The sequence below is a fragment of the Rattus norvegicus genome, chromosome 8, assembly GCF_036323735.1.
Source record: "Rattus norvegicus strain BN/NHsdMcwi chromosome 8, GRCr8, whole genome shotgun sequence".
NCBI lineage: Eukaryota > Metazoa > Chordata > Mammalia > Rodentia > Muridae > Rattus > Rattus norvegicus.
This window is the reverse complement of record NC_086026.1, coordinates 61,265,754-61,289,955: the sequence shown is the minus strand read 5'-3', so window position 1 is coordinate 61,289,955 and position 24,202 is coordinate 61,265,754. Positions and strand designations below refer to the sequence as shown.

General features: G+C 40.8%; 1 protein-coding gene across 14 annotated transcripts in view; it reads right to left on the bottom strand.

Moving 5' to 3' along the window:
* The window catches only part of Rdx (radixin), a 72,469-nt gene extending 58,305 nt beyond the window's left edge, over positions 1 to 14,164 (bottom strand). For 10 of the 14 annotated variants that reach the window (XR_010053960.1, XR_010053962.1, XR_005487816.2 and 7 more), the window contains exon 1: positions 14,016 to 14,150. The gene's annotated coding sequence lies outside the window, so the exon portion shown is untranslated. Of the gene's footprint in view, positions 1 to 13,694; positions 13,834 to 14,015 lie in introns of those variants that run through there. The other 4 variants (NM_001005889.2, XM_063265459.1, XM_063265454.1 and 1 more) reach the window with 4 other exon arrangements.
* Positions 14,165 to 24,202: the final 10,038 nt, after the last annotated feature.

Sequence of the window (24,202 nt, the reverse complement as noted above, 5' to 3'; positions counted from 1 at the left end):
GAAAAAGAAAATACACAATAGTGTACTTATCTAAAGTGTAAAAGGAGCCACAGCTCTGCATAGCAACACAGGTGCTAGTCCTCAGCTAGTCAGCAACCCCGATGACACTACAACAGTCAGCCCTACTAATGCTGACATGTGACTTCTCTCACTAAGGCACCCACGTTAGCAGGGAAGGACTACCCTGTTGTCCTTCAACAAAAATGTTTGCCTTTCTGAAAAATCTACCAAGCCTTTACCAGACGTCTAGGAAAAAATTCCAGCATCAAAACTGTGACTAATGTTCTATCAGAGACATTAAAATTTATGTAGATACTATTACTGCCAAGAAGATAGTTGTAGGCCCAGCTAAATTAACACACATTCAAATAAGGTAATTTCCCTAAATTTTATTCACACACATGCCAATAAACGTCTACATACACAGAAACAATTTTCTAGAGCTCTGTAGGCTGTGTTTCATGTTTGTATCTGAGTCACTGGCAATGACATTCAAGAGGAAGTAGGTATTAAACCCCCACTCCTGAACTTTTTCTAGCCTATTCCCTATCACCCCTCCTACATTTTCAGTCTCACAGGCCACATTTTCTGAATTAAAGGAGTTAATTTATAGCTGAGTTAAAGGAGTTTCAAGTCAAACGTTCATGTTCAAAACGAAGGTAGCATCTAAGAAATGTTTAAGGATACAGTTCTCCTTTTGGGGGGAGTGCTATCTTGAGTGGGGGAAACATCTGTCACACATTTAAGCTATACCATTTTTATACATTGCAAGGTCAATGGTTTTGGGTTGTTTGTTTTTGCTGCTGTTTGTTGGTTTTAAATTTTGTTTTTTCACACATGTTCTAACTCTTTGACAAAATGACCTAGAACCTCTTGCTCAGGCTGGCCTCAAATCCTGGGCCAAATGCCTGGTATCCTCTGATTTGTATATGGACTTCTCTGGCTCATTACTAAGCTCTTAAATATTCGGTTTTCAATCGTGATTTCTAATAACTATTTTAAATGTTTTGTTATTGTTTTCCCATTTTACATTTTCAAATTCAAGAGTTATAGGTCTATAGGTAAAATACTAATTTTGTGTAGTTTCTGCATTTGTTTCAATATTTAAATTTTAGTGCAGTGTCACTTGTTCCAGATATAAGCAAAAATACTACATTGTATGTGTTGGGTAACATGTTAGATCAAGCTAAGACAAGCGTTTATTTTTTTTAATCATCTCTCATTCTACTCACTTTAGTCTGCTTAACCAATCTGATAGAAAATACACCAAACTGACTTCTGATAAAATGTCAATTTTTCACTTACATAATTTTTTAGGCTGGTTATCAGGTAAGCAATTCCAGAACTGTTACGTCTTCCCAGTAAAAGCCCTCTCCGTAAGTAGTAAAAGAACTGTACACACACCATGTGGACCGCTGCTTGCTTAGCACTGGCTGTTACTACTTCTCTTTATTCTGGCAATTGTTAGCACCCCTGAGCAGTCAGCTGTCAATTTAAGTCATTCCCCCTTGCACTGATCATTCTACATTAACAACACTTACTTTTCTTTAGTGTCAGATTCCCTACAAACTGCCAGATATGTGATAAGCTTCCTCATTTTTTTTATTGGCTATTTATTTACATTTCAAATATTATCCCCTTTTCCGGAATCCTGTCCACAACCCCATCCCATTCTCCTCCCCCTTTTTCTAAAAGGATGTTCCCCTACCCAACTACCCACCCCTTCCCACCTCCCCGCATTTACATTCCCCTACCCTGTGCGGGGAGGGGGTCAAGCCTTGGCAAGACCAATGGCTTCTCCTTCCACTGGTGCCCAACAAGGCTATCCTCTGCTACATATGCAGCTGGAGCCATGGATCTGTCCATAGTTGGTATTGTTTTTCTTTTATGGGGTTGCAAACCCCTTCAGCTCCTTCAATCCTTTCTCTAACTCCTTCATTGGGGACCCCGTTCTCAGTTCAATGGTTGGCTGTTAGCATCTGCCTTTGTATTTGTCAGGCTCTTGCAGAACCTCTCAGGAGACAGCTATTATCAGGCTCCTGTCAGCAAGCACTTCTTGGTATCAGCAATATTATCCGGGTTTGGTGGCTGTATATAGGCCAATCCCTAGGTGAGGCAGGCTCTGGATGGCCACTCCTTCAGTCTCTGCTCCAAACTTTGTTATTTCCTCCTCTGAATATTTTTGTTCCCTCTTCTAAGAAGGACTGAAGCATCCACACTTTGGTTGTCCTCCTTCTTGAGCTTCATGTAGAAGCTTCCTCATTTTAAGCCTTAGCTTTGCTTGGATTCTAGCAATCGATTAGCAATGCCTCTTCTTCCGTCCAGGTACTTTTCACTCAGTAGTTCTGGACACATTCTGACACTCTCCTATCTAATCTTTGTCCATGTTTTCAAAATGTCCATCCGTTTAACTGAGTGATACTCCTCTGGCCGGCAGGGTTCTATAGTGGAGTGTCTGTATGTCTTGCATTTTCAGGCCAGGTTTCACAAGGTAGCTCTGGCTGTCCTACTAGGACTCACGCACTTGAGGTAACCCTATCTCTGCTTCCAGGTGCTAGAATTAATGTGTATGTGTGTTTGTGTGGATGTATGCCATGTGTGTGCAGGTGCTCACTGGGGCCAAAAGAGGCGATCAGATGCCCTGGCAACCAGATGTACGGGCAGCTGTGAGCTATTTGATGTATGCTCTAGGACTCAAACTGCGTCCTCTGAAGAGCAAGAAATGCTCCTAACCACTGAGCCACCTCTCCAGCCCCACTCTGTTATTTTCAATGTATTTTATCTATCTAGGATTTAAAATTTTGGTGTTTTATTAATAGAAAAATGTTTTCAAAGATTTTTAAATTTCCATTTCTATGTGTGTGATGGTGTTTGCTGAGGCCAGAAGAGGATGTCAAAATGTGGAGCTCAAGTTAGAGGTGGCTGTGAGTGGCCCAATTTGAGTGCTAGGAACTTAGCTTGGGTCCTTTGGAAGAGCAGCAATGGTTCTAATCACTAGGCAATCTATAACATCACTAGAAAGTCTTTCTTTTTTTTTTTTTTTGACTGAAAAAGTTTTTAATACTATCATGGTATAATATTTTAAAATCTTTTTTTTTTCAGTTACTACTGTACTTTATTGTGTTCAACCAAATCACCATGTTACAAAAATAGCAAGCTGCCATAATAAAAAATAAGGCTCCTCTATCCAGCACCAGATAGCATCATTTTACTTTCAAGCCTAGAAATTGCACACTTGTATATAAACCAACCGAAGATGAGGATTGAGAGTTCATCTTGGTGGATTTTTCCTTTGATGAATATGAAGTGTCCTTCCTTATCTTTTTTGATGACTTTTAATTGAAAATTGATTTTATTTGATATTAGAATGGCTACTCCAGCTTGCTTCTTCCGACCATTTGCTTGGAAAGTTGTTTTCCAGCCTTTCACTCTGAGGTAGTGTCTGTCTTTGTCTCTGAGGTGTGTTTCCTGTAGGCAGCAGAATGCAGGGTCCTCATTGCGTATCCAGTTTGTTAATCTATGTCTTTTTATTGGGGAGTTGAGGCCATTGATGTTGAGAGATATTAAGGAATAGTGATTATTGCTTCCTGTTATATTCATATTTGGATGTGAGGTTATGTTTGTGTGCTTTTCTTCTCTTTATTTTGTTGCCAAGATGATTAGTTTCTTGCTTCTTCTAGGGTATAGCTTGCCTCCTTATGTTGGGCTTTACCCGTTATTATCCTTTGTAGTGCTGGATTTGTAGAAAGATATTGTGTAAATTTGGTTTTGTCATGGAATATCTTGGTTTCTCCATCTATGTTAATTGAGAGTTTTGCAGGATACAGTAACCTGGGCTGGCATTTGTGTTCTCTTAGGGTCTGTATGACATCTGTCCAGGATCTTCTGACCTTCATAGTTTCTGGCGAAAAGTCTGGTGTGATTTTGATAGGTCTGCCTTTATATGTTACTTGACCTTTTTCCCTTACTGCTTTTAATATTCTTTCTTTATTTTGTGCGTTTGGTGTTTTGACAATTATGTGATGGGAGGTGTTTCTTTTCTGGTCCAATCTATTTGGAGTTCTGTAGGCTTCTTGTATGCCTATGGGTATCTCTTTTTTTAGGTTAGGGAAGTTTTCTTCTATGATTTTGTTGAAGATATTTACTGGTCCTTTGAGCTGAAAAAGTTTTTAATACTATCATGGTATAATATTTTAAAATCTTTTTATTTACTCTATATCTCTTTAATTTGATTTTTCAGCCCTAAGAGGCTTGTTTTTCATAGCTGATCATTTTAGAGAGCTTACATCCCTAGTGAACTCTCCAAAGGGGGAACCTTGCCAGCCGTACTGCACTGCATATCCCTGTGGAGGGGCTTCTGGGGGGCTTCTTTGTGGCCAGCAATTATTATATCAGTCCCAAATCACCATAATCACAATTCTCTCTAGAGAGTTATTTTTTTGATTTCTTACGAATTATTTTATTTATGTAAGTACACTGTGGCTCTCTTCAGACACACTAGAAGAGCGTCTCAAATCTCATTCCAGATGGTTGTGAGCCACCATGTGGTTGCTGGGATTTGAACTCAGAACCTCAGGAAGGGCAGTCAGTGCTCTTAACCACTGAGCCATCTCTCCGGCCCCTAGGGTTTTACTTTTAAATTTTTAAAAGTTTATAAAAAGTTTTTAAAAGTCAGATGTGAAACTTTGAAAAGTATATTTCACTAACCTGTTATATTCCATAATGTGGTATGCATAGGAATTCTACCTTTAAAATTTCTAGGACAAACTATGTGTAAGTGGAATTAAAATCTAAGTTTTAGTCAAGTTAGTGATCAACGAACAATGTTCATATTAAGATACTATTAACCATGAATGGTGCATATAGGATCATATACTTTAAATAAAACTAGCATTTGCCAGTAGCAAAACAGAAAATAAAAGATTACATGAAAAGTTAACGTGAAACTAACTTATTCACCATCTTTTCTCCTCTCTCTCTGTATGGCTACCAAACATACAAACTCACTCTTTTCATGTTACTACTATTCATAAAGCAATGACTCTCTTCTCCCCTTTAACTTTTTGAATGTTTCTCTTGCAGGTTTATTAATGTGATCAAATTTTGCCACTCCAGTTTCTCCCCTGCCTGCATTACTTCAGAGGTTCCACCCGATCTCTTTTCCACACCAACTTCCTCAGAAACACAAAGGTAGGCGCACCTACTTAGTCTTCAGTTTAGAGGCTTCTGTCTCAAGAGATGCTGGCAGCAGCTGTCTCCACTTCCCACCACCTACCACACGAATAAACAAAATGCCACAAAGAGGAGACATTGATATATAGCATCCTTCATCCTTCAACTCTGAGGAGGACCCTCCTGGTACCACAGACACTGCCGCATGCCGCAGTGGCTCTGCTACAGCAGTGGTCAGCACACCAGCAGGTCAGCCACAGTGGCTCTGCTACAGCAGTGGACAGCACACCAGCAGGTCAGCCGCTGCAACAGGTGCTACAGAGTGGCATCCATTAGTGCTGACACTGAAGCCTCATTAATTAACACCAAACTAATTTTACTTTCAAGTTATTCTTTTCCCAAGGCCTAATGGTAATTATTTTCAGTCTTCTGGGATTGGAACTATGGAGGAGCACAATAATTGTCTTTACATAAATTTTAAAAGAACTCTTGGCCAATTTACTGGGAAACTAGGAAGTAATACAACAAAAACAAGTTTAAAATGCATCAATTAGGTAAATGGGCAAATCAATGGTTATGACACTGACAAAGACATTATCAATTCACTTTTTTCTCTGCATGGGATACTCTAGGGAGGCCTGTGAACCACCTCCCAGCGGTGTTTAAGCTCATAAATAAATGTGCGAAATACATAAAATTACAAGAAACCTATTATGCTTGAATGTAATTATCAAAACTTTTACATCTATGTCAAGATATATCAAATACACAAATATATTTGATTCTTTTCCAGCATTTTAAATAACAGTACTTGATTTAATCACCAGACTTGTTAATAAAGATCATTATAACCACTATACTGAGGGCTGGAGAGATGGCTCAAAGGTTAAGAGCACTAACTGCTCTTCCTGAGTTCAATTCCCAGCAGCCACGTGGTGGCTCACAACCATCTGTAATGGGATCAGATACCCTCTCTTCTGATGTGTCTGAAGATAGCAACAGCATACTCATATTAAATAAATAAATCTATAAATAATTGCTTCTTTCTGGTAAAAGTTATAAATCTTTAAAAAAATAATAACATAACTTGAATGTATTATGAAGATCCCTGATAAACCTTATGGGAACAGTCTCTCTGATGCTGCCATTCATAACAGAATATATGAAAAAGGTACAACTTTATCCAAGTTCACACACACACACTCTGAGGTTTAAAAACCTTAAAAATAACAAGAAATGATTATTATATATATATATTAGCTTAATAGTGTAATAATACTTTTTTTTTAAACTTATGTAATTCCAAAGTGAAGTGCAGAGGACAAAGCTATCTGTAGAATGCTCACTTTAAAGACACTTACAGATTAGGTCAAATTCTCCTAACTGCCTGCTTCTCCCCACCCTACTTTGGTATTCCAAACCCTATACCTCTAAAAAGAAAGGCATGTGGTTATAAGACTTGCACAAAGGCATGGAACTAGTTAGTGAGGTCAGAGACCTTCAAAGCCTGGGTCTGGGTTCGGATGGTCCTATTCTGTTTTCTTCATGCAGTCCTAGTCAACAAAAGGGACTTTTAAGAAGAGGCTGAGAAAGCTTTCTACTCCACCAGCATCAAGCTGAACAAAATTAAAGCTGCAAGCTGATATAGTCCTAAAGATATCTGAGACTTACGCATGTAGCAGTAGTCTATGTTTTAAAGAGATTTTCAAGAAAATTATTTGCAAGTTTTGAGAAAATTTTAAATTCTAAAACTTAAATAAAAAACAGAAATACAAAAATAACGTATCTTGAATTTCAATTCTGACCTAAAATTTTAAAATCTTTATAATTGATACAAAATTAAAGTTTTATCTTCTTACATTGGTATAGAATTTATTTTCATACAGATTTAAGATTTTCATTGATATATATTTCTTATATTGATACAAAAATTGGGGTTAATATTGTTACTCTTAGACAGACATTGTGCCTATGCACCTCATTCAAGAATACAAAGCTTAGGCCCAGTCCTCCTACGACTGCTATTACAAACTGGTTTCAGATGATTGAGCAATATGGGTTAAGATCCAGAGAACAAACTCGTGGCTCTGAGTTAATTATAAAAGGGTGTTTTCGATATATTTCAATTAGAAATATCTGAGACTTGTTCATATGGTAGTATTCTGTTTTAAAGATGTTTTTAAAAATATATTTGCAAATTTTGAGAAAGTTCTAAATCTTAAATGCAAAACAGAACTACAAAAATCACATATCTTGAATTTGGAAACTAACCTAAAAATTCTTGAAATAATCTATATTGTTACTAAGGTGATCAGAAAGGCAAATGAAGCATTATCATTTGTAAATATGTGCTAAAATAAGTCATCTCCAGTTCAACTTCTTCATTTTACATTTAAGAAAACATTTTTTAGATGCTGGAGAGATGGTTAAGAGCACTGACTAATTAATAAGTTCAATTCCCAGCAGCCACATGGGGCTCACCACCATCTGTAATGGGATCCGATGCCCTCTTCTGTTGTATCTGAAGACAGTGACAGTGTACTGAGATATAAAATAAATATATAAATCTAAAACAAACATTTTTACATTGTTAGAAATGGTTAGAGGAAAGCAGATTCACGTAGCATTAAAGAACCAGACTCAACCCTGAACTACAAATTCCTTACACCTTACGTATTTTGAGACATTAGACATTACTTAGCAGTAGCTGGGTTTTGTTACTCTTGATGATGATCTAGGCTTATAGGTAATCCTTTAGCTGGTGGCTATTTTCAAGGACAACATTTTCTTCTTATCTTAACATTATAAAATGGCCAAGCTAGTACAAATCAATGAGACATCCAACACAAACATAATAAAGCTTACTTTATCTTGTTCCAAAACCATGTCAGTTAGTTCACTGAATTCGAGAATTAAAGTATCACATTTGAGGACTATGATCATCATGCTGTTTGTTTGAGGTGTACACAGTAATCTTTCTGATCTATACACCTCTACTTAAAACCAAACTAAGTTTGTACAGTTTCTCTAAATATAGAACCTAGAACCTAGAAAATTATAAGTATCAGTTCTCATGACATCTAACAAAGTTTAATCCATTCCCCCATTCAATGAATGTCCAACTTTTTTTAAAATTAATTTATTTATTTTATGAATATAAGTACACTGTAGCTGTCTTCAGACACCAGAAGAGGGCATCAGATCCCATTACAGATGGTTGTGAGCCACCGTGTGTTTGCTGGGAATTGAACTCTGGAAGGGCAGTCAGTGCTTTTAACCACTGAGCCATCTCTCCAGCTCCCAAATGTCCAACTTTTGACACTTCAATATGGCACTGTCATCTACAGATGCACATAGCTATCCTCAGACATATCAGACCACAGACATAACACACTTGAAGAGACACAGTCAATTAACCATAGCTAACATGCTGTACATCCTCACTGTCTGTTTTACAAAGAGAGGATATTCCTTTTTAAGGACAAACACATCTACTCTGGTTGTCTTTTATTCAAAAGATTATTAATTTATGAAACAGGAATATTTAGAAAAATTTTAAATAAAGAAATATCCAACATTGACATCCCAGATAATTCTTAGAGCATAAACCACAGTCCTACTTAACCCCATTTACGATATCCAACATGGCGGTCCTTCACCCTGTCAGCCCCTCAGTCAGTATCTCTTCCATCTTTAAGGCCTGAGTGCAACATATTTACCATACTGTAACAACGGCCTGGATATATGACTGACACCTTAAAAACAGTTCAGCAAACTTTCTCTGTAAAGGACCAGGTAAATAAACATGTTAGGTTCCATAAGCCATAGTCTGATGTAGCAATCATTCAAATAAAATTTTAACTGTAAAAACTGGCAGGAGGCTGGACTTAATCCTGTAGAATAACTTAATAAAGCATTTTAACAGCAATTAATGTTTTTCATTTTATAATTATTTAAGATCTGAACCAAGAATGTTAGTTGCATGTTCATTTAAGCATTTCTAATGTAGGACAGATCACTTTGGATCTTTTTCCATTTGGGGACAAAAAAGAACTCAATGTATTTGGTATATTACTGGAAAATAGCAGAACATAATCAAAAAAACAATCTGTTCAACAGTGGCAAAATTGGGAGATATGGAACATGCTACAATCCTGGTCAAGGAGCAGAAGACATCTTGGGAGAAGCGTCTGAAAATGAATCCTCCCCATTGCCCTGGATACTCATCCCTAGAGCTAACCAAAGTAACAAATCATCTTAGTCTAAGCTAATGGGGAAGGCCCAGGCCAGAGTGAGAAGTTTCTATTACTTTTACTCAGTGTATCTTAAACGATGTAAAGACTCAAAACCTTACGAATTCACTTGCAGCAAGTCTCTTATTTAATTTCAACGTTTTAAAAGTAAAAGAAACATTTAAGGTCCTGAAAGCCAAAAACTAAATTTAGAAATAACTAAAATTTAGAGAAAAAAATCTTCTAGATATCAATTCCTGGTAGTACAATTTATAAAGTTAGTTACCCCACTATCTCGGACAAAATAATAATATTGTACTCCTTTGCTCCTGTATGTAAAAACATACCCAATCTCACCTCACCAATGGGGACTGAATCCTATTAGGTACTCTATCATTGAACTCTTATCTGCTGCCCTTTATTTGTTGTTTTTATTTTGAGATGGGGATATCACTAAGTTGTCCAGACTGACTTTGAGCATGCAATCCCCTGCCTCATACCAGGACAGCTAGGATCACAGATTTGTACCATAAAGCCCAGTTTAAAGCAATCTTTCAATACAGTACAAATTTTTTTGTTCTTGCTTTTCTTTCAAATTGGAGACGTGCTAATTCTCTCTGCAAAAGGCAAAGAGTAACAATTTCAGGTTTTCTAAATCACATGGTTTGCCATCCTGGCTCAAGAGAAGCCACAGGTAATATGTAAACAACCAGAATGTACAAGTTCCAATAAAACCTAGCTTATTTTCATTTTTGTTTTTTCATGTTTTCAGGGTTTCTCCATGTAGCCTTGACCATCCTGGCTCAATTAGAGACCCGTCAATCTCTGCCTTCCAATCCCTGTTGGGATTAAAGGCATGTGCCACCACTGCCTGGCCAATAAAACTTTATTTACAAAAATGTGAGCAGGCTGGATTTGGCCTACTGGTTCTAACTGGCTAATAGACAAAACAGTTACCAATCTTTCCAAGTAAATTAACTTTACTACTCTATCATTTCCAATGTATATAAAGCATAAAGAAATCAGCATTTTTTAGTTGTATCACTCACTAGATGTATAAATCTAGTGACAGTGTTTGTAACATAAAACATGTAAATTAGAATTATACTTAAAAGGTCAACTATAAAGAAAAAAAGAGAAAGCTTAATCATACACAAATTTATAGCAAGTTACCTATTCAACAAAACTAGGTTATTTAATCACGGTATGGTGGCACATACCTTTAATCTCAACACTCTGGAGGCAGAAAATCTCTGTGAGCTCCAGGCTAGCCTAGTCTACATAGCAAGTTATAGGACAGCCAAGGCTACCCTGTCTCAATACAACTAAGAACAAAAACCCTAGTTACTTTAAATTGGTGAATTTGCAACACTGCTATACATAATTGCTGTCTCCTGTGGAGGAAATCCATACAACCCCCACCTTTCCCACTAACCTGGTTACTAGCTAGAGTCTACTATTAAAGACAGAGAAGAAATTAATCAGACACCTACTCCTTTCTAAATAGTTTCCAGATTAAAAAAAAAAATACATAGATGCTGCTATAAATAACAAACCTGTTTCAAAAGGCATTTTGTGCTTATGTGTGAGATGTCTGTATATGTACATGTTTTTGTGCGTGTAAAAAATTTTACTGAGAATTTACACTATACTTTAGGAAGAAAAAAAGCAAGCCTCACACTAATCATAAACCAATGTACTTAACAATACTTCTGAGAATTAGTATATCAAATTCCATTAATTTCATTGAAATGACAAGAATTTGAAAAATACAATATATTTGATGTTTAAGGTCTGCTACAGCACAACCTTCTACTAGTAGACTTGAGACCCACAAGTGTGCAGGAGCACTAACACTTTCTATACATGAGGCAATTGTATGAAAAATGGGGCCATGGACAGGACTGCAGAGTTCTGGGGCATGAAGATGAGCTTTTTATTCTATGGCTTTACATCTTTCTGGGTGTTATAACTTTACCATGGAGTATATTATTTTTATAGTGTTTTTAAAATTTATTTATTTAATGCATATTCATACACACTATAGCTGTCTTCAGACACACCAGAAGAGGGCATCCCATTAGAGATGGTTGTGAGCCACCATGTGGTTGCTAGGAATTGAACTCAGAACCTCTGGAAGAGCAGTCGGCGCTCTTAACCTCTAAGCCATCTCTCCAGCCCTTTTATAGTGTTTTTAATGATTTAAAATATACGTCCATAAGTACTAAGAAGCATATAGTACTTGTATATTATATAGGGCAGATTGGATAGCTGTAAAACACATGAGAGAGAACAGAAAAACTGAGGACAGACTGGATGAGCTTCCTATTGGAGTCTGAAGTCAGGGCTTTCCCAGAACACCCTCTAGTGACACCTATGGTCTAGAAACTTAAAATAACCTTATGGGGCAGCAGCTTAATCCAGCTCCCTATTCAGGGTATCAACAGGGTAAAGTAGTACCCATCAGTGCAAGTCATCCAGGAGTGATTTCCTTACTTCCCAGACTGCAGCAATGAGAGAGGCCCAAGCCAGAGAGTGATTTAATCTCCCAGGCTGTACCAATAACAGGAAACTATTGCCTATGCCCCACAGATATGCTCTTCTGCACAGCTCAGCCTTCCCTACCTCAATGGGACAAGATTTTAAAAGCCCTGGTCCTTGGGGAAAGAAAGTTAACATTTGCCACCCCGTTTTTAAATGGCTCAACTTAAAATGTGTTGTTTTAAATGAATGAAAATTCTGGACTCTCACCATCACTCAACATTTCAAAACCTACTATATCAGACTGTACATAATTTTATATTAAGAGATTGAAAAACTGAAAATAAAAATCTTTAAGTCTTTCAACCACTCACCAGAGATTAAAAACTAGCTAATAATTAATTCTTCTCTTGGGAATGGTGAAGCAAGGAACAAAACTCAGTTGGTGAACTTTTCTCCCATCCCCCAACCCCCAAACCCCAACTACTGCCTGCTACTAAGAGAGGCAGAAAGCAAACCTGTTGTCCCTAACCACTGCACAAAAATGAAGCTGTGTAATCTCCACCCAGGTAACGACAATTCCCACAAAATTAAGATTTAATGTGTTTTTCCGCACAGCAAAATCTATTAAATCTATCCTACAAACATCTGAGCTCCTCCTACATTCTCTCCTTGTATGAAGCTACATTTGAGCAAACCAGTATGTAGGACCCACAGAGGCAAGGGCTTCACATCTAAGTGTCACAATCAAACTCCTTCTCCTGTAGACAAGCTAAAGACTTCCTAGTGACAACGGGAGTTATGTTCCAAAATACAGTTTTCAAAGGGATTTATGCAAAGAAAGCCAGTGTGGTTCTTTTCACAGCATACTGACAATTTGAAAAGGAGTCTGCATTTTGTCATATTTGAAGAAATTATTATGAAAGATAAGGTACACCCTGGTGCAAGTGACAAAACTCTAAAGATACAAACAAACCAACAACGCAGTCCTAAACATTAGGCTCTCTTTTCAGATCTGATGGGGCTGTTTTGCCAAGCAGATTAAGCCATTATTTATGCAGCAAAATGAACAGGGCAATTGTTTATTCTGAGCTCCGTCACAGTTTTATAAGTATTCTATAAAAAAAAAAAAAAGATGCTTGGTCAACAATAGATTGCAGTGTCCAAGTACTCTTTCATCACATGAACCCTTGTTATCTTGGGCTTTTACATTTACATCATGCAAATCTTGGTGCCTCCACACAGCCAACAAGGCATCTCTCTCACTCCTCTTTTTACAAATCTGAACTGAACTTTAAAAAAAAAATTATGAACTTGACCTCTAAACACACTTCCAATGAAAAACCACTCCTGGGGGGTTGGGGAGGGGGGCAAAACCACCCAGAATCCTGGCAACGTTTACAGAAACATCTGTGTAGGTGCAGACGTGCTATTTCAACTGAAATAACGTACTGCTCCCTTTCTAACTTAGCTGGGAGATGGGAGTTTGGGAGCCCCGAAAGGTAGAAATGCTTAGTTTCCCGGTGGGGGTCTGCTAACACTGCGCCAGCGACTCCGAGGAGCGGGCAAGTCGGGGGACCGGGAGGACACGGGCAGCCGACTGCAGCCCCAGGTAAAGACGGCTGGGAGCTCGGGCCTGGCCTCGCGGGCTCGAACGGTGGGACCGGGCAACGCGACGGCCTTTCCGCTGCTAGGGTGTCCGCACGCTCTCTAGTAATCCAACACCCCGACTTTCAAACAGGAGGCCGGGGGAGAAGTTCTAGCCTTGCCGCCCCCCGTCCCCGGGTTGCGAGAGAGCATGCGACCTACGCTCCACGCGGCCCCCGGGGGCGCGCCGGGCCGAGCCCGGGGCCCAGTCCAAGGCGGCGGGAACCCGCACCGCCCGACGCACCGGGCGGCCAGGCCGACGGTGGGCGGCGCGGAGCTGCGGGAGACTCCGGGTGAGTGGCATGGCTCAGCCGTTAACGATCGCGGCGCCTCTCGGGCGGCCAGGCGCGAGCCCGTCTGTGAGGCGCGCCAGGCCCCGGGTCGCGGCGCCACAGCCCGGCAACTTCTGGCCGCCACCTCAGCGCCTCGGTGGGGAGAGCAGCACCCGGGCCTGGGACGGGGAGCGCGCCGAGCAGGGCTTACCCCAAAAATGAGCGGCTCCTTCCTTGCCCGCCGCCGGCTGGCTGAGGCGGGGCTCGGCGGGGGCGTCGCGGCTGGCGGCGAGCGAGCGGAGAGTCGGCGGTGCGAGCCCTGGGCCGCCTGAGAGAAGACGCGCCGCAGCCGCCGCAGACAGCTCGGCAATATGGCCGCCCGGCGCCTCCTCGGGGGGGAAGGCGGGGCCGCCCCGCGCCCCCTCCTCCCGCGGCCCGCCAGTGGCGGGGCGAGGCCGGGACTCGAGCGCCAACACCGCGGCCGCAGCGAGAGCGTGTCCCCCGGCCGCCCCCGGGGGCTTGGCGCCACAGGCGGAGTGGAGTGGGCCTCAGCCGGGGGACGCGCTGCGGGGCCTTCGCGAAGCCTTCCCGAAGCCTTCCCGAGGGACGAGGACGCCGCGGGTCAGCCCGAGTCCGAAGCCCGCAGTGAACGAAGCGGAGCCGCGCGGCCCGAAGCTCGCCGTGCGCCCGCCGCCAGCCCCCGCCCCGCGCGTGGAAACTTGAAACTCCCGCTGGTGCCAGGGAACTCACGGAGGGCGTTTCCAGCGCCCCCGAGGTGGAGCTGTTCCCAGGAGGAGGGGGAACCGGGCAGCCGCTCCAGGGTGTAGTTCGGTGCTAGGCTGCAGGATCCCGGGCTAGGAGAGGGAAATAGGCCCAGTGTTTGCAACAAAAGAACATTAATTTATGCGGATTTTTAACCAACTAGAAAGGCTGGCTGGTTTTAATTTTGCAGTGTTTTTTAAGTTCCATCAAAACGTCAGTGGGTATAACCCCATAATGAGATCGGATTATTTGATGGTGGTGGTGTTAGCAGTGATACTCCTTGGCAGTTAGAAGGAGTAGGTTAGGAAGAAAAAGTTGGAAGTAGGGCCCAAAGAACAGCCAACCCTAAATTATTGTAGACTTGGAGAAAGTTAACAGTCTGACCATCATCTCACTGTATCCACTCACTAGAGAGACACAGTGGCTGGCTTCTTCTGAGGTTATCTCGGTGCTGCCAGCCCTTGGTACTTTCTGCTGGGATTTGGAGTAACACTTGGTGTAACTTGTACACACAGCAACGGTTCAAACCTTACTAGCCTGCTGCATTCCATTTACAGTGCTTAACTCACTATCTCTTTCGTAAACGAACTTTCAATACAAATATGACGCGAGTGTACTTAATTCTTACAGGATAAATAAAGTCATCTTCAGGGCAATCTTAGACTTGCCTTTGCCGAGACAGTAGCTTTTCCAGGGACTCTGCAAATCCTTTCACTAAGCTTCCTCTTCATCGAGCTACCACCATCACCCTCAGAGACCTCACTAAACAATTAAAAAGCCCCGAGAGACTCCAGGTTAATCTCAGAAGTCTTTAGATTGCAAATTCCTCAAGGATGGGAACCAGGTGTGTGCTTTGTAACCAAACAGGTTTATGTGGTTCTTAGAGACCACCAAGAGAATACTTGCTTGACCCCTCTCTCCACGGGTGCAACACAGATAGGGGCAGTAAAAATGTTATGTGAATCCCTAAGTAGTACACTAGTCAAACTGAAGTGGGTGGGACACTTTGCAACTGAAAATGGAGCATTCACTCTTGGTCTTATGTTCAGAACAGTGAAGTGCTTTCACGTGACTACCTCCCTCAATGATTACAACAACCCGGACTCAGGGTAAAAGCTATCATTGGCATTAAAGTAAACTAAGGAATAAAGGGGAGCTTCAAAAAAAGTTATTCGTCAATGTAACCTGGCTAGGAATTGGCGGAGCCATGACCAAACCCAAATGCATGTTTGACTCAAAAGCCTTGATCTTATCCTGTCCTGCAATAACAGATGCAACCCAAGTTGTAACATCTCAGTGTCTATCATATTAGTAAATAAGTAAAAGAATTCAAGCTGCTAAGATCAAAAGGGTACTCTCAAATACTGTGAATGGGGGTGTGAATGGAAACAAATACTTTAGGAAGCAATTTGGTGGGGTGAGTTCATAGTTAAGAAGGTCCGGGGGCTGGGGATTTAGCTCAGTGGTAGAGCGCTTACCTAGGAAGCGCAAGGCCCTGGGTTCGGTCCCCAGCTCCGAAAAAAAAGAACCAAAAAAAAAAAAAAAAGAAGGTCCACAACTCAAAACACATAACTCCATATTTGGGATTCTTTGTGAAGGATATACTCTGAAATAGACTAAAAAAGTCCATCACAATAATACCTATTAGATACAAAAATTAAAGAGGGAACACACATGCCATTGCTTTATTTTGCTCTTCGCATCAGATATTAGCACTTTTTAATGAAGTATTAAATATTCAGTCAAAATATTCCAAAGCCTTCAATGCTGTGGTGTTGGTAGATGTGTCCTCCGGTGCTGAGAACTGAATTTCCTTGCTAAGCAAATGTTCCTCCACTACCCAAAACCTACCCCAAACAGTTCAGCTTCAGAGGAGGAAAGAACCAAACATATTTCATAAAACAGTCTTGTTCTGGAAAGATACCTGATATTATTCAGTAGTTATTGAGACATATTTTTAAACAGCATATAAGATGTTTGAAAATCATAGCCAGGTTTAGTGGCATACATCTTTAATCCAAACACTTGGGATGTAGAAACTGAGTTCAAGGCCAGCCTGGTCTGCAGAGTGAGTTTCAAGATAGCCAGAGCTGTATACTGATGCCCTGTCTCAAAAGAAAAATGCAAATCGATATATTGCCAGGATGTCTACACTACACTTTTACTAGACTTCACTGCAGTGTGTTCTTTGTCATTTCAGGAACTCCAATTTTAATTTAATCTGGAATTTTAAAGCATTGGTCTCACTAGCACACATAAAAGTACTTCCTGAAATGAAGAAAATATATTTATTAAGTGAAGAAAATATTTTATAGATGAAGGTTTTTTGTTCTTTTTTAAAAAAAAAAAAAAAAAAAACAAAAAAAAAAAAAAAAAACAAAGCTACAGGCCCCTTGCTAGTTTAATTGAGGCTGGGGATCCTGCCTTCTGCTTAGATAACGAGGAAAGCAAACAGTGCTGTATAATATGGCTGTAATAAATGTTTACACACAGTGTTTAGGAAGACAAAGAAAAGAGCAATTAACTCTGTCCAGAGAACACCACAGAGGAGGTGAGAGGAAAGTGATGTGTAGAAGTTTCCTCAGAGAAGCCAGAAATACAGCAACATATGGTTGATATTCTGAGGGGAGTTTGGAGGGGGCGGTTAAAAAGGTAAGTAGGGCAGTACAGAATTTTTCCTTCCTAAGACACAGAGGAATGTCACATGGGAGTAACCACCAATATCTGATTGGATTTAAGGCCCACTCCAAGAGATGGAACCCATCCCTGACATTGCTTGTGTGGCCAAGAGCCTGACACCAGAAAGAACCTAGGGAAAAAACCACTACTGTTAACTACTGTTCTGCTAAAGGAATGAAACTACAAAATCACTCCTAACTATATCCTACTATACTCATAGATCAGTGACTTGCTTAGCCATCACCAGAGAGGTTTCCTGCTGTAGTAGATGTGAATAAATACAGAGACCCACAGCCAGACACTGCACAGAGTGAGAGACCTTGACATACTCAGTCCTAAACATAGGTATGTCTCCATCAAATCCCTCCCCACAGGGCTCAGGGAACCCTGTAGAAGAGAAGGTAGGCAGATTGTAAGGGCCAGAGAGACTGGAAGACACCAAGGAAACACGCCTTCTAGAAACAGGACTCCCAGAGATTAGCAGCATGCTCATGGCCTGCACAGGCCTGGATAGGTGTGCCCCAGGTAGGGTCCCAGAACAGAGGAGAAATGAACAGAGACCCCCATCTTTTTTTTTTTAACCTTATAGGTCTTTTGTGTATTTTATGATCTTCAGTTTTGTGTTTTGATGGGATTCCTGTGTAAGGATGTGTGTTTCTGTGCCTATATGCTTCTTGTATTTCTTTGGCTCATTTTCCTTTGTTTTGCCCTAATCCAGCTTGTTTTATTATTATTCTTCAGATGGTTGTTTGTTTTCTAATGAAAGACAGAAAGGGTGTGGATTTCTATGGGAGGAGTTGGAGAGGGGAAACTGTAATTAATATATGATAAAAATCTGTTTTCAATAAAATTAAAATTTAGAGGGAAAAGAGGAATAACATGATCCACTTTATATTTTAGTAAGACATCTGGCAATGATGTAAACTGTGTGGTTCTGTGACAATTACATTTACAAGGGACACCTTAGACAGTTTGGCTACAAAGGCCCACATGGGCAGTCAGGAGCATGTGAATTTGGGAGGTGGTAAGGGTTCAGGGGAGGAGTTAGAATTTGCTAAAGAATTGGGGACAGACTGGAGAGAAAGAAGAGATGCATTAGTGCCTTCAGAGTTTCTGGTCAGTTTCCAGAGGGCAAATACTCACAAAGAAGAAATGGTAACACTGACGGAAGAGGCTCATACTGGTCAGCCTTAGTCAACTTGATACAATCTAGAGTCACTCAGGAAGAGGGACCCTCACCTGAGAAATACCTCTGTTATTTTGGTCTTTAGGAAAGTCTTTGGGACATTTTCTTGACTAATGATTAATTCATGTGGAAGGCCAGCCAGTCACTATAGATGGTGCCATCCTGGTCCTGGGTAGAATGGAGCAGGGCCCATTTGGAATCGTTCTTTATTTCTATCAATCTATAGGAAAACTCTTATAATATCCAGGGCCCTTGATGTCCTGTCAGCAGCAGAGAGGGATGTCTTCAAATCCCTTGCAACTGGGACCCACTAAAGTGCTATTTTATTTAATACCCATTTTCAACTTGATTACATTAAACATGGAGGATATTCTCACAGGGGCCTTTCCAGAAAGGATTAACAAAGAGGATAAGACCTTCTCAAACGTGGGTGGCAATATCCTATGTGCTAGAATCCTGAACCTAACGAAAAGGAAAGGGAGAAAATAGGCTGATTGCCAGCACTCACCCTCTCTGCTTCCTCATCCACCCCAGTGGTTCCTAACCATCCTAATGCCATGAGCTTTTAATACAGTTTGTCATGTTGTGGTGACCCCCTCCATAAGATTATTTTCATTGCTGCTTCATGTTATGAATTATAAATATCTGATATGCAACCCCCATGACTGGGTCGCTTGACTCACAAAAAGTCATGCGTGAGAAGTTGAGAACTGCTGATCTAACCAGACGTGAGGGTGTGTTTCCCTGCTCCTATCTTTGTGCTTTCCATGTCAAAATGGACTACACCCTCAAGTTAGGAGCCCACATCAATAAGAATAACAATACAAGCAGCACTAGCCTTTCATTTCCAGATGGAATAGGATGTCAACAACTGGACAAGTGACACTGTCTCCACTGTAAATCTGAAGAGGACCTGAGCAAAGCATATTTCTATGGAAAACCCTTTTAGGCTCACAATCATGTCCTAGAGGAATCCATGATGTCCTAAAATTTGCCTCTGACACTCTTACTATTGTTGGCCACTTTCCTACTGAGACTCACCAAGCGGATCTAGGAAGCCTGAAGGAACTACGTTTTCTGATGACTACCAGCCTCTCCCAGCCAGCACCATATCAGCCTGCCTAGCATGGCTCTGTAGTACATTCCTTTCTGTGCTATATGGCCATCACTATCTGTGGAGTACAAAGGAACTCAGGTCACTCTAAATGTGATGTGGCTGCTGGACTGTGAAGCTGTATGCAAGTGTAGCACCATCCCCATGATCATGATCCCTCCCTCTGTAGAGATCTGAGGAGATTGAAAGGAACAGCAGGAACTTCATCAAGAATGGACTGTACTGACTCTAGTCACTGATGCTTAACTCTGCTCACTAGTCTATAGGCACACAGATGATTTCTGTGCCTATATCTGCTGAAGACAGAATTTCTGCAGAATGGTCTACAGTCCTCACTTCCCAAGCCATGGGTAAGTAGGAGCCACCACTGAAAGGACTTAAATTACTCTTCTGCAGACACTTAAGCAAAACTAAAAGAAGGGTATCAGGAAATAATCAGTTTCAGATAGATAAAGACTGAGAGACCAAACCAGTTGGAGTATCAGTTTTAAATTTCTGTGGAGAATCTAGGAATAAATGTATTTTCAACAACTGAAGTAGATGAACTATAAGGAGCTGTGGCAAGAGAGAGCAAAACAGTGAGACAGCCAGGTACAATCTCAGCACTTGAGAAACTAAGGCAGGAGGATCAGGAGTTCAAGGCAGCTGGGGCTACATGAGATCCTATTTTAAATGACAAAACAACAAGTAAAATAAATGCTTGCTAAATAAATGCACATGCTAAGACAAGTCTTTTCCCCACTTATTTGGAAAACACAGCTTTGTCTAAGCCAAGAATTTTAATAGAAATATTAGGTGTCAAATTAGAGCATATTCATATACTAAAATGGTTTCCCATTGAAAATTATTCACTATCCTTTTAAAAACTGTAACAATGAAGAAATATTTCTAGTTTTAAGCCTGAATATAGAAAACAGCCAAGAGAATTTGCACTATGAAAACAGCTCTCACTACTCACATTATCAGGTTTAAGCACACATATTCAATGTGTTCACCAATATAATATCCCTCAGTAAACTCAGACAAAGTAAAGAAAACTATCTTATCGCTGATTCTGTGTGCCGAGTAAGCCACACAAAGTTAATTGCTGATATGAGCTATAAAATTTCAGTGCAGTCAATAGAAGTATGAAGGTTAATGTGCCTGAGTAAGTGTCAGAAAACCATAGGTCTATTCCTACCTTCATTTTCTCCCTATCTTAGGATCAAATTACATAAGTACATAATTTATGTGTTCACAGATATGAGCTTATTAGTCAAACAAAGGCAAGGTAGAAGTTATAACTTAATCCTCTCCATGTAGTGAAGGCAATAGTTTGTGATAAGTGACAATAAAATTTCAGAAGTAAGCAATAAATGGAGTGGAAAGAGGCTAAAGGAGGATGAACAAGCCTACCTTTATTCCCATTCCCTACCAACAAGTTACAAAGTGCCCCTGAAACATCTTACAGACAGTTCTGTCACCTACTTGCAAGAAATGTTAAAGGAAAAAAGCACAAGGCCTTCCCCGCATTTTGTTTAAAGATATCGCAGAGTTTTCAGGACTCAAAAGGTCTCAAAGAGCACCAAATCTTGTCTCCACAGTATTAACTCATCGTCTCATCAACAACGCTCTATGCCTCATACCGAGTGAGAAATTCATATAAACAATGGAATTTATAAAATACATAGTTTTATAAAGTATGCAGAACATGTATGTACATAGTCACCTTCCACAAAAACATCATAGCTGTAGACCAAAGTGGAGACTGGTTATGACTCTGTTAGCTTTGTGCATTATTGTACTTTCCTTCTCTTATGGGAGGGAGATAAAAAACTAAGCAAATAAATATTCCCCCGATGGTTGGCACTGAGAATTCTTGACAACTACTCTCTTGGGTGACATTTGGTTTCTTTTTACTTGTTTGGTTCTGTACAGCAGAATTATTTACTACTGAGGAAGGGTACTTAGGACTTCGTGAAGTGCCGAGTACAGACGATCAGAGCTTTAATGTAGTGCTTTTAAATATGGGGCTGGAGAGATGGCTCAGGGGTAAGAGCACTTGCTGCTCACCAGAGGACCTGGGTTTGGTTTGTGGCACCGACTTTGGGCATCTAACAACCACCTGTAACTCCAGCTCCAGGAGAGCCAACACTCTCCTCTGCCCTCTTTGTGCACCAGGAGACATGTCCTTATACATGCACTGACGCACACGGACATAAAAAAAATCTTTAAAAAGTATCAACAAAAATCCTCTACATATTATTTGATACGTCTTTCTTTAACAGATAGAGCTCCCTAAGGGGCCTTTATTTGGTAAAAAGACGAAACTAGGATTGGCCGTGTGTACTGCGATCTAACAGCACTCTGCACACCCATTTATGTATTAAAATTTGATTGCCAACCTGGCAGTATTAAGAGATGAAGCTTGAGGAAATGATCGAGCTGTAAGTGTGCTGCTCTCGTGAATGGAGTTAATATCCTTATTTCTTACACTATTTGTTTATTTCTCTTTCCCCTTCTATCTCTCTGCCATGTGAGGGCACCATCTTTGAAACAGAGAGACCTAGTTTTTCCCATGCACCAAATCTGCTGTCACTTTGGTAGGAATTCCCAGCCCCCAACTATAAGAAATACAGTAATTATTAATTATCCAGTAATTTTAGTCAGCTTTCTATCACTATAATAAAATATCTGAAGCCATTGACTTACATAGAAAAAGGATTTCTGTTGGCTCACAGTTTTTGAGGTTCCAATCCACATAAGGTGACCCCAGTGAAGACGCAAGGTCTTGCATAAGCAATCACGTGAACAAGCTGTTCAGAAATAAACCAATAGCCTCAGTCAACCTGCCAGAGGATCACAGCCCCTGCCCACAGCCTGAATGTCACCCCAAGAAAACCCTGAACCAGAACTACCCAGCTGTCTTGCTCCTGAATCCCTGACCTATAGAAATTGTGAGATAATTAGTGGTTCTCTGATGGTTTGAACAGGAATGGCCCCCATAGACTCATGTGTTAGAATGCTTGGCCCATAAGGAGTGACATTATTAGGAGATGTGGCCTTGTTGGAGAAAGTGTGTCACTGTATGGGCTGGCTTTGCAGTCTCATATATGTTCAAATTAGGCTTAGTGTGGCAGTCTCCTGCTGCCTGCGGATTAAGATGTAGAACTGTCAGCTCCTTCTCCAGCACCATGTCTGCATGTATGCTGCCATGCTTCTCACCATGAAAATGGACTAAACCTCTGAAACTGTAAGCCAGTCCCAATTAAATGTTTTCCTTTATAAGAGCGCCATGGTCATGGTATCTCTTCACAGCAATAAAACCCTGAGACAGTGGAGTATTGCTGTGAAAGGAATGACCAAGTTCTAGTTTGGAAGAATGTGGACCTTGGGATTTAGATTTAGGAAGAAAGCAGTGGGGTGTTTTAAGTGTGGATTAATAAGCCAGACTGTTAGAACCATGGGAGACAGTGGTGCTGAGGTGATTGGAGGCCTGGTTCAAGAGGTTTCTGAGGAGAAGAATATTTGTATGTGGCCTAAAGACTATTCTTATGATATTTTGGCTAAGAATGGTATTTGTGACTACTTTTTGCCCTTGTCCACAAATTGTGTTTGAGCCAACTCAGCGGGGTTGCAGAAACCCAGGGAGAGACTAAACTGAAGAGATTTGGGTTAGTTGCATTGGCAGAGAAAAGTCTCAAGACAGCCTAGTGTCACCTCTGTCAAGTAGTGCTCGCCCTTGGGCAGATTTATAACACAGTGAAGCAATCTGAGCAAGGGAAATTATAAAATATACACTCTGAGGAGAAAATGAGTACCAGGTAATGGAATGGAGCTGAGTCCTGTGGTCAAGGAGATAAACAGATTAAAGAAAAGTGTGATATTAAATAGAATAAAGGGAGTAGTGATCTCAGGGCCACACCTCACTCAACTAAGCTTCCAACTTGCGAAAAGGAGTTAAAGGACAGCTTAGGCCCACGTGTGGTGTTATATGACTTCAATCCCAGCACTCAGGAAACAGAGGCAAGCAGATCTCTGGGTTCAAGTCCAGCCTAGTGTACAGAGCAAGTTCCAGGACAGCCAAGCTTAGGCAGTGAAGGAAAACATTGAAAACAGAAAGCTGGTCAAGATGTAATTGAATGAGGAGGCCATGTTCTAGCCCAAGCAAGGAGTAGAACTTGGCAGCTTCAGACACATGGTTCTGGCTTTAGAGTCAAGGATAGAAAAAGAGGGTTATAGAGTCTCCTTCTGTGACTAAGGAAAGCTGCTGAAGCAAGGCATGTATAAGGGATGTCCCTGCATGGAGGCCCAGACAGGCCATTGTGTGAGGCTGTGAAGGTGAAGCTTGGATTGCCCTGGAGACGGCAGAGATGTGGAATACCTACTGAGGAGAGCTACTAAAGGAGAGTGGAAACAGCTCAAGAAAAAAAAGTGTCTTGCACTCAACAAAGCTGAAAGGAGTTGGAGATCTGAAGAGGCTCTGACATCAGACGTGGAGATGTGAGTTGAGGTTTGCTCAGCTGGTTTCCAGTCTTCCTTTGGTACAGCATTTCCTCGCCTTTCTCTTTCCCCTTTTGAATGGTAATGTATATTTTGCTCCTTTCCTTACCTTTGGAATGGTGATATTATCCTGTGCATTGTATTTGTATATTTGTATATTTTATATTGCAAGTAT